We start from the raw sequence: 11637 nt of genomic DNA, 5'->3' as shown, positions 1-11637 counted from the left end.
AGAGCTTACTACAGAGATAAGGGAGCAGAATTGAGCTTACTATAGAGATAAGGGATCAGAACTGAGCTTACTACAGAGATAGATCAGAACAGAGCTTACTACAGAGATAAGGGAGCAGAATTGAGCTTACTATAGAGATAAGGGAGCATGTTATGGTAAAAATGTTTACACTTTGCGCTGCTTTATTATTTAAGCAATTTATACTTCTAAATATATTTGATAAGTTAGATATTTTTGTATTAGCTGTATAAGCGTTATTCATAAAAGCAATAATACTGGGTGTTGTCTCTGTTAAAGATGTCTTTGTGTAAATTCTCTTTGTTATTGAAGGTCCAGAATATTGGACAGATCTAGTCTTAACCCCCATTACGACAGCCTTATAGATATAAACGGCGGCAAAAAGGTTACTTATTCTGATCCGCCATTCATAAACTGCGGCAAAAAAAGGGAATAGCGCCCCCAAGCGGTGGAAAATCTCCGGGGTTTCAGCTACCAGGGGTAGCTGAGACCCTGGAGATCACGTTTCCGACAGTTTTTTCCTTGGTCACGTGATCATTGGTATACACCGTATAAAGATGATCACGTTACAGTAAATTACAGCGTCGGTAAACAATCATTTATATTCCACCTGGTAAGATCAAACATGTCAGATGGGAGATAAATATCCTCGCTCGGTCCCCTCTGGTCACGTCAAAGTGCCCCCCGACCCACAACCCCCTCTCGATCTTCCAAGATGGCAGCCGCACTAGTGGCGTGCCGGCAGTATTCATCCTCCTCCACCCATTTCTGTCACATGTTACATGTCAGATGCAACAGAAAAGTCGTCCCCAGGTCCACCTAGGTCACTCCCTATAACCCGCCCGGTGTTCCCAGTACTTTTTGCAGCGTCAATCACCAACAATCTCTCCTCCTCGTTCTCAAAAGATGGTGACTGTATGAGCAGAGCGGCTATCAGCCGGCTCCCTACAAGTAGTGACACTGAGCTTACTGCAGCTCATACTGTCGTGCTGTGGACTCGGGGAAAGTGGGTGCAGTATTTTCAGGTTACTGCACCCATATTTCTCACATGAAGGATCTGCACTTCCAGAAAATGGTGGAAGCGTTCCCAGAGCGTGCCCCCCCTTATTCTGGAATGAGGTTACTGCAGGTCACTCTGCCCTCGGTTGGACCAAGGTAGTGCGAGTGCAGTATTCTCACTCAGATCACTGCACCCACACCCATCACATGGAGGGTCTGCACTCCTAGAAAATGGGGGATATGTTCCCTGAGCGTGCTCCCCGTGTCCTGGAACAAAGAGTCGTCGTGGGACCTTCAAAATGGATTACAGAGGACCGGATTTTTTTTCTTGTCTATAAATTAATGAAAGAGGGAATGTGTTGGGGAGCGTTTTTAATACATTTTTTTTTTGTCGTTTATTTTTTTTTATTACTGACAGTAAGTGATGCTGGGTATCTGATAGACGCTGTGACATCACAAACCGTTGGGCTTGATGCTAGGTGACATTCCCTTTTTTTTAGGTTCACAAGCATCCTCAAAGAGAAATGGATCATGGACCTTATCAACTTACCTGATTTCTCAAGGACCACATGCATCACTGATGGGGAATTAAAATGGGACAATTTTGGCCCAAATCGCCCAATGAACAATCTGATATTTCTCAATATTGATAGCAGCCACCCTTTGCATGGGTGGGGGTTTTATCTGGATAACCTCCTCTTTTCATATAATAGATACTTTGAGCTTTTCTGTTTATTAAAACGCTGTCGGTCACTAACATATATTCAACATATGACATGACGATTCCTACTGGTATATAATCCCTGCGACTTATCCTCGCTATGGGAGCTCAAGCTGCCCACACCTCCAAAAATAAAATAAAATTGGGGGGAATTATTGTGACTAAGAAGGGATATGAGGGGGCAATAGTCTTGGGGATATGGTTGTTGCTGATGTTGAGAACGAATGGACATGGCTTATATGGGGGAGGAGTTTAACAGTACCCCTGTATTTGGACCTATTGGTTTTGGGTTCTGGTGTCAATTCCCTTAGTAACATGTACCTACATGATGCAACCTCCTCTGACTGTATCTCTACCCCATTGGACCTTTGATGCATATTGCTGCACCTTCGGTGTCACTATAATTCCTCATTGAATGGATATCTCCTCAACCTCCAGCATGTACACCGTTGGCAAGGCAAACCCAAAATCCTTCTATTGGCTCATCATAGGCCCATGCAAGTCACTAAAACAATATATTCCACCTCTGTATGGACATGCCTGTTGGCCATAAATAATAATTACCAAACACAATTTCACATTATAGGGCTTTTTTGTTGTTTTTTTTTTTTTAACCACAACTAGATCCCATAGACTTGTACTCCATTGATTATATATATATATACACTACAGTTCAAAAGTTTAGGGTCACTTAGATATTTCCTTATTTTTGAAAAAAAGCACATTTTTTAGTGAAGTTAACATTAAATTAAACAGAAATCCCCTCTATACATTGTTAATGTGGTAAATGACTATTCTAGCTGCAAACGTCTGTTTTTTAATGCAATATCTACATAGGTGTATAGAGGCCCATTTCCAACAATCACCACTCCTTTGTTCTAATTGTACATTGTGTTTGCTACCTGTGTTAGAAGGCTAATAGATTTTTAGAAATTCCTTGAAAACCCTTGTGCAAGTATGTTAGCACAGCTGAAAACAGTTTTGCTGATTGGAGAAGCTATAAAACTGATCTTCCTTTGAGCTAGTTGAGAATCTGGAGCATTACATTTGTTGGTTCTATTAAACTCTCAAAATGGCAAGAAAGAGAACTTTCATGCGAAACTCGACAGTCTATTCTTGTTCTTAGAAACAAAGGATATTCCATGCAAGAAATTGCTAAGAAACGGAAGATTTCCTACAATGGTATGTACTATTCCCTTCAGAGGAGAGCACAAAAAGGCTCTAGAACCAGAGTAGAAAGGAAGTGGGAGGCCGCGCTGCACAACTGAGCAACAAGACAAGTACATTAGAGTCTCTAGTTTGAGAAATCGACGCCTCACAGGTCCTCAACTGGCAGCTTCTTTAAATAGTATCCGCAAAACGCTAGTGTCAACGTCTACAGTGAAGAAGTGACTCCAGGATGCTGGCCTTCAGGGCAGAGTGGCAAAGAGAAAGCCATATCTGAGACTGGCTAATAAAAAGAGTAATATGGGCAAAAGAACACAGACATTGGACAGAGGAAGATTGGAAAAAAGTGTTATGGACAGATGAATGGAAGTTTGAGGTGTTTGGATCACACAGAAGAACATTTGTGAGACGCAGAACAACTGAAAAGATGCTGGAAGAGTGCCTGACACCATCTGTCAAGCATGGTGGAGGTAATGTGATGGTCTGGGGTTGCTTTGGTGCTGGTAAAGTGGGAGATTTGTACAAGGTAAAAGGGATTTTGAATAAGGAAGGCTATCACTCCATTTTGAAATGCCATGCCATACCCTGTGGATAACGCTTGATTGGAGCCAATTTCACCCTACAACAGGACAATGCCCCAAAGCACACCTCCAATTTATGCATGAACTATTTAGGGAAGAAGCAGGCAGCTGATATTCTATCTGTAATGGAGTGGCCAGCCCAGTCACCAGATCTCAACCCAATTAAGATGTTGTGGGAGCAGCTTGACCGTATGGTGCGCAAAACGTGCCCATCAAGCCAATCCAACTTGTGGGAAAGGGGAAGCATGGGGTGAAATATCTCCAGATTACCTCCAGATTGCCAAAGGTCTACAAAGCTGTGATTGCTGCAAAGGGAGCATTCTTGGATGAAAGCAAAGTTTGAAGGAGAAAATTATTTCAAGTAAAAATCATTATTTCTAACCTCGTCAATGTCTGGACTATATTCTCTATTCATTATGCAACTCTTTTGATAAATAAAAGTATGATTTTTCACGGAGAAGACAAAATTGTCTGGGTGACCCCAAACTTTTCAACTGTAGTGTATTATTATTCAGAAATGTAAGATCCATGGGATCACATCCAACCTCCCTGGACGTGGCTGCAGGAGGAAAATTGATGACAAATCAATGAGACGGATAATACGAATGGTAAAAAAAAGAGCCCAGAAAAACGTCTAAAGAGATTAACACTAGAACTACTGAGGTAGTCATTTTGACTACTTCGCACTATGTAGTTCTAGTAGGTGTCACGGGTCCAGTAGTTCTAGTGTTAAAGGTGAACTTCAAGCTCAAGGAACATCAGTATCAGATCTCACAATCCATCGTTGTTTGAGCCAAAGTGGATTTCATGGGAGACGACCAAGGAGGACACCATTGTTGAAAAAAAAAAATAAAACATAAAAAAAGCCAGACTGGAATTTGACAAACCACAAAGCTTCTGAGAGAATGTCCTATGGACAAATCAGACAAAAATGGAACTTAATGGCAAGGCACATCAGCTCTATGTTCACAGACAGAAAAATTAAGCATATCAAGAAAAAAATACTGTCCCTACTGTGAAACATGGAGGAAGCTCTGTTATGTTCTGGGGCTGCTTTGCTGCATCTGGCACAGGGGGTCTTGAATCTGTGCAGGGTATATTGAAATCTCAAGACTATGAAGGGATTCTAGAGAGAAATGTGCTGCCCAGTGTCAGAAGGCTTGGTCTCAATCGCAGGTCATGGGTCTTGCAATAGGATAATGACCCAAAACACACAGCTAAAAACACCCAGGAGTGGCTAAGAGGAAAACATTGGACTATTGTGAAGTGACTTCTATGAATCCTGACCTAAATCTTATTGAGAATCTTTGGAAAAAGCTGAAACATGCTATGACGACATGGACTCTCATGGGTTAAAGTTTCTTAAAATCCAGCCAGACAGCATGATAGATTGTCTATAGATGGGGGAGAAGTCCCTCATTGTTTTTACAAGACTCTTGTTGACTCAATGTAATTGTGTTGGCCATTGAAAGCCAGAGGTATTGTTCTCCAGACATTTCCAGTAACCATTGTATTGTAGTTGTGTATTGATAATGTAATTACCTTAGTAGCCATTGTCTAGTCGGTGACTCCCAGTTTACATGTACACCCTCAGTCTTTCTATGCACATCATCTAAATGAACATTGTCCATGCAGCTTGAAATTCCTCCAATGGGAGAAGCAATCTTGTCCAACCAATCGATGAGGACGCAGTGTATCCAAGTGGAAGGTTGTGGCTATAAAAAGGACTTCTTTAAGCCACCAGGGGTTGTTGATGGATGCTGATGGATCCAGTCTAAGCTCTTTGGAGCTGACTAGAGGATCAGGATATCTTATGGCTTCAATCTAGGGACTTCGGACCCGGTTGGAGACCATATCCACAGCCTAGGGATTTCGACTCCGGCTGCCAGGATTTTATCATCAAACCAGGACTACCTAAGGAGGACACGCAGGTTGGGACAGTTCAGTCACCTATTACAGACTTTGCAGACCTCAGACAGCTTGGAACCTGTGAGGCATGGACATTCTAAATCCCTGGTGAGCCAGCGGAAGGGTGAGACTCTGTTGCCTGTTACATTTGTGTGTTTTGCTGGTTATGTGTTATGTGCTGTTAATTGGTTGGGGATCCAATAAAGTCTAATTATTGTGGTTCCCTCACCCTGTGTTGTCTGAGTAGTGTTACGCCCACGGTTAAGGAGGCCGGCGTTCAGTTGGGATGAGCCCTGAGCCACGCTGTCTTTCTAAAGGCGGCGGGTTTTAGTGGACGAGAGCACCCACTGAGCCCCGTGTCTCCACAATTGGTGGCAGCAGTGGGATACTACTCAGCCTGGTTTACCCAGGGGAGCTGCAGCGGACTGGTGTTTTCGGACACCGTCCAGGGCTCAACAACCAGGGAGGCACATAAGCATACCCAGCAGGCCATAGGGGAGGCATTCAGGTTTCAGACGCTGCCATGTCCAACCCCACCAGCTCAGCCATGGGACAAGGACAAGAGAGGAGTTACGACCGCTGCAGTAAATGGATGCTGCAGGATCTGTGCCGGAGGCGAGAGATTGTCTGCTGGAGCGCTGAGACTCGGTCGGACTTGATCCGGAAATTAGTCCGTTGGGATGCCCAGAATGATGCAGAGGACGATGAGGATCCCGCCGATATTGACCCAGAGGATGTAGACTATGTGCCACATCATGGATCTAGTGACAATTGGGAATCAACTTTGTCCAAAATGGCCCAAGCCACAGCGTTGTTGGATGCATTGGGGCCTAGATCCTCAAGAGAAGAGAGGGCTTATGTTCTGGAAAATATTTATGGGATTCCAGCTGCAGTACTGCTAACACCAGCCGGTCGAGAAGGATGGTCCCGCTACCCAGCAGAAGCTGCGCCAAAACAAAGGACTACAGACAGGGCCTGTGACTTGCCCAATCTATGGTGCTGTTATACATGTGGGCGCAATGGACATCTAGATAAAGATTGTCTCCAAAACCGAGGCCGCATGCTTGGAGCCCGTCTGCCACTCCAACCAGTCAACATATGCCGAGATGAACCAACGAGACCTGAGGAATGCTACTCCCAAGAAACACCAATAGCTGAGGAAGTGGTTTATCCAGTCCACACCCTACGGCAGGCCGGACACCGTACACCAGCCAACCTCCATCCCCACATCCAGACGGTCAAGGTCGGTGATATACAGGCTCAGGGACTTCGAGACATTGGATCTTCCATCACTCTGGTAAGCCCAGTTATTGTTTCTCCAGAAGACCCTGTACCAGATTCCCAATTATCCATCTCCCTGGCTGAGGGCCAGCGCTCAGACGTCCCTCTGGCATGTGTGCAGATGGACCTAAAAACCGACCAGGGAGAGGTCGAGGTGGAGCTTGTGGATAGCCTCCCCACACCTGGTATTTTGGGGACCATCCAGGAAGTGATCGATGTGGGAATTGTGAACAGCCTCCCCATTCCTGACATTGTGGAGACTGACCAGAGCAAGGCTGATGTGGAGCTTATGGACACCGTCCACACACCTGTTGTTTCGGGGACTAGCCAGGAGGAAGTTGAAGTGGGGTTCATAGATGGCCCCACCAAGCCTGTTGTTTCGGATACCACTCAAAGGGAAGTGAAAGTGGGGCTTGTGAATTACCTGCTCACACCAGTCATTTTGGAGAATGACCTAGGACAAGGACTAGCCAGTCAGTTTGAAGAAGCCATCACCCACCTCCAAGCCAAGCAGGACCCTGATGTGGATCTTTCTAACATCTTTTCCAGGGATGGTTTGCATTCCCGGTCTCCATCATCCACTTCTGAGCCAAGAACCGTGAGTAAGCCTAACCACACTGTGGCTATTGACTGGGGGAGGATTGATAGTGGGAGATTTGTGCAGGCCCAACTCATGGACCCCACCTTAGTGCTTGTCCGCAATATGGCTGCTCAACTTGGGGGAGGTAATCAGGGGGAGGTGTATAGATGCAAGCCTCTGTTGCTGACCTCACCATTAAAAAAGACAATGCCGTCAAGAGGAGAAGGATGATCGGAAGCCTATCATGTCTGGCTAATATTAAGAAGGGGGAGGAATGTGACGACATGGACTCTCATGGGTTAAAGTTTCTTAAAATCCAGCCAGACAGCATGATAGATTGTCTATAGATGGGGGAGAAGTCCCTCATTGTTTTTACAAGACTCTTGTTGACTCAATGTAATTGTGTTGGCCATTGAAAGTATCCCACTGCTGCCACCAATTGTGGAGACACGGGGCTCAGTGGGTGCTCTCGTCCACTAAAACCCGCCGCCTTTAGAAAGACAGCGTGGCTCAGGGCTCATCCCAACTGAACGCCGGCCTCCTTAACCGTGGGCGTAACACTACTCAGACAACACAGGATGAGGGAACCACAATAATTAGACTTTATTGGATCCCCAAACAATTAACGGCACATAACACATAATCAGCAAAACACACAAATGTAACAGGCAACAGAGTCTCACCCTTCTGCTGGCTCACCAGGGATTAGAATGTCCATGCCTCACAGGTTCCACGCTGTCTGAGGTCTGCAAAGTCTGTAACAGGTGACTGAACTGTCCGAACCTGAGTGTCCTCCTTAGGTAGTCCTGGTTTGATGTTACAATCCTGGCAGCCGGAGTCGAAATCCCTAGGCTGTGGATATGGTCTCCAACCGGATCCGGAGTCCCTAGATTGAAGCCATAAGATGTCCTGATCCTCCAGTCAGCTCCAAAGAGCTTAGACTGGATCCATCAACCATCATCAACAAGCCCTGGTGGCTTAAAGAAATCCCTTTTATAGCCACAGCCTTCCACTTAGATACACTGCGTCCTCATCGATTGGTTGGACAAGATCACCTCTCCCATTGGATGAATCTCAAGCTGCATAGACAATGTTCATTTAAATGATATGGGTAGAAAGACTGAGGGTGTACATGTAAACTGGGAGTCACCGACTAGACAATGGCTACTAAGGTAATTACATTATCAATACACAACTACAATACAATGGTTACTGGAAATGTCTGGAGAACAATACGTCTAGCTTTCAGTGGCCAACACAATTACATTGAGTCAACAAGAGTCTTGTAAAAACAATGAGGGACTTCTCCCCCGTCTATAGACAATCTATCATGCTGTCTGGCTGGATTTTAAGAAACTTTAACCCATGAGAGTCCATGTCGTCACACATGCCATCTGGAAATGGCAACCTTCAAACGCAAGACAACTGGAGCTGTTTGCTCTTGAGGAGTGGGGCAAAATACCTGACAAGAGGCGCAGAAGTCTCATTGACAGTTACAGGAATCGTTTGCCTGAAATGGTTGTGCAACAAAATATTAAGCTAAGGAGGGTACTATCATTTCTGTCCAGGGCTATTTCATGAGTTTTATTTTTTAAAAAAATTCTGTGGAAGCACGGCTGGAAAAGTAGCAATGTCTGACTTTCATTTGTTCATTTTCAGAGATTTATTATTACTTTTGGCAGATTCAAGTTATTTCTGTGACCATTGTTGGTTTTTCTTTCATTAAACGAGGGGGACCAACAATTTTGACCACGTGTGTATATAATAAACGAAGAATGGGTTTTATGGATGATTTTACATACAATGGAACCTCGCTTAACGAGTAACCCAGTTAGCCAGTGCTTTACTTAACGAGCAAAGCTTGCTGTAAATTTGTAACTCAGTTTACGAGCAAGCTTTGCCATATGAGCAAAATACTCACCGCACACACTTCCGGTTCCGTACATCCACCGCGCTCTAACCCACTCTTGCAGTCCGCACAAACACACACAAACACGCACACACACACACATATTGTGCTCATCTTACCTTCCGTTCCATCGCCGGCCTCATGGTTCTTGTAGTTCGCCGCTACATGATGTGTATCGGGTACCATCGTGACGATGGAGGAACTTCCGCTGTCAGCCGCTACTCAACGACAGCGAGCTGCCAATCAGAGGCAAGCAGCTTCTGCCTTTGACGTCGGCGCTCTGGCAGCGGAAGTTCCTCTTTCGTCGCGATGGTTACTGATACACATCCTGTACCGGTGAACTACAAGAACCATGAGGCTGGCGATGGAACGGAAGGTAAGGTGAGAATAATATGTGTGTGCGTGCTCGTGCTTGTTTGTGTGTGTGTGTGTGTGTGTTTGTACGTCTTTGGAATGGCACAATATGGCACCAGGATGGGACATTTAACAAGTTGTGGAACGAATTCTCTGCATTGCAATGATTTCCTATGGGAAATCTTGCTTTGCTGAACGAGTAACTTGGTTAACAAGCACAGTCCCAGAACGGATTGTTCTAGTTAACCAAGGTTCCACTGTATAAACAAACACCTACGACTAGCTTATTTGTGCAGCCATTCCTGCATAGACTATAGCCCTGTCAATTAACAGCCCAGTCATACAGTCATAGCTCTTGTTTAGCCATGACTCCGATATCCCCTCCATATCATAATTTTCTTCCAACAATATTAATTCTAATAATTCCTTCATCTTGTTGGTGAGGCTTCTGGCATTAGTGTACATGCACTTTAAGTATTTTTCTGTACCACTATTCCTAGTTAATATATTGATTGTCTTAACCCCTTCCCCCATGCTACCACCCATTTTATTACTTATGTCCCGGTCACTATTTACATCTTCATATCCTGTACAGTAATTGCCTTGCCCCCAATCTCTAGTTTAAATACTCCTCCAATCTTCAAGGCATTTTTTTCCCCAGCACAGCTGTTCCTATTGAGGTGCAGCCCATCCCTAGCGTAGAGCCTGTAGCCAACAGAGAAGTTGGTCCAGTTCTATAGAAACCTAAAACCCTCCTTCCAACACCAATTCCAGAGTCACTTATTATGTTCCCTAATCTCCAGCCGCCTCTCTGGGGTGTCACGTGATTCAGGCAGTATTTCAGAAAGAGTTCCTTACTTTAACACTAGAAGTCCCAGAGAGGGGTCATTTAACATTTCTACCTTTGGAACCCAGAGACGGGTCGAATGACCTGAAGGATTTTAGCTAACATCCTATAATCACAGTCTTTTGTTCTGTAATTAAGGCCATTACTGTCGCACCACAGGAGGTTGTTGTTTTCCATTGAGTTTAGCCATTTAGTTTCTAGTTAATTCTATTCAGTTTATTGTATTTAATAAGGCTACTTTCACACATCCGGTTTTTGCTCTGCGGCACAATACGGCGCTCTGCAGAAAAACCGCAACCGTTTTTTTTGCTGCCGGTTGCGTTTTTTTTGCATAGACTTACATTAGTGCCGTATTGTGCCGCATGGGCTTGCGTTCGGTCCGGTTTTTGCCGCATGCGGCAGATTTAGCCGATGCCGCGGCAGGATGGAACGTTGCCTGGAACGTTTTTTGCTCCGGCAAAAAAACGCATTGCACCGCATCTGGCCGCTGCGGCGCATTTTTCAATGCATGCCTATGGACGCCGGATGCGGCGCGGTGCGGAAAAAAACGTATCCGGCCGCCGCATGAGGTTTCTTCCACTGCGCATGCTCAGTAGCATGCCGCAACCGGAAAAAACGGACGGGCCGCATGTAAAAACTTATGCAAAGGATGCAGTGTTTTCGCCGCATCCATTGCATAGGTTTCCCAGCCGGATTGAGCCGCACTGCTCAAACCGGATGTGTGAAAGTAGCCTAATATAATTGACTAAGGGTCATTTGACCCTCTTTCAGGACTTCAAGGAGGAGCTAGAAATTTCTGGGACTTCTAGTGTTAAACTTACAGCCTAATTCACTAAAATCAATTTTTAGGGACCTTCCACCTACCTCTAACTTTGTCATTGATGCGGATGTGCACCATGACCGCTGAGTCCTCCCCAGCCACTCCCAATAACCTGTCAACCCGATCAGTGATGTGCCGAGCTCGAGCGCCAAGAAGACAACACACTGTTCAGCGATCCCTATCTTTGTGACAGATTGCCCTATTCCACTAATAATGGAGTTCCCCACTATCAGCACCTGTGTGTCCTGCACTTTGATTTCCCCCTTTACTGGAGCAGACATTACACTATCTTTCAGAGGATGTGTCTTGCTGCAGCAGTGCTACCCCTGTACTGATACCCCCCTCATCTGCCAGCTTAGCAAACTTGTTGGGGTGTGTGGGATTAGGACCAGCCTTCCTGGCAGTCTTCCTTCTAGCCCACCTTTTGTCACCCAGATTCGTCATGGGTGTTG

The sequence above is a fragment of the Anomaloglossus baeobatrachus genome, chromosome 8, assembly GCF_048569485.1.
Source record: "Anomaloglossus baeobatrachus isolate aAnoBae1 chromosome 8, aAnoBae1.hap1, whole genome shotgun sequence".
Taxonomy (NCBI): domain Eukaryota; kingdom Metazoa; phylum Chordata; class Amphibia; order Anura; family Aromobatidae; genus Anomaloglossus; species Anomaloglossus baeobatrachus.
Note: the sequence above shows the minus strand (reverse complement) of the source record.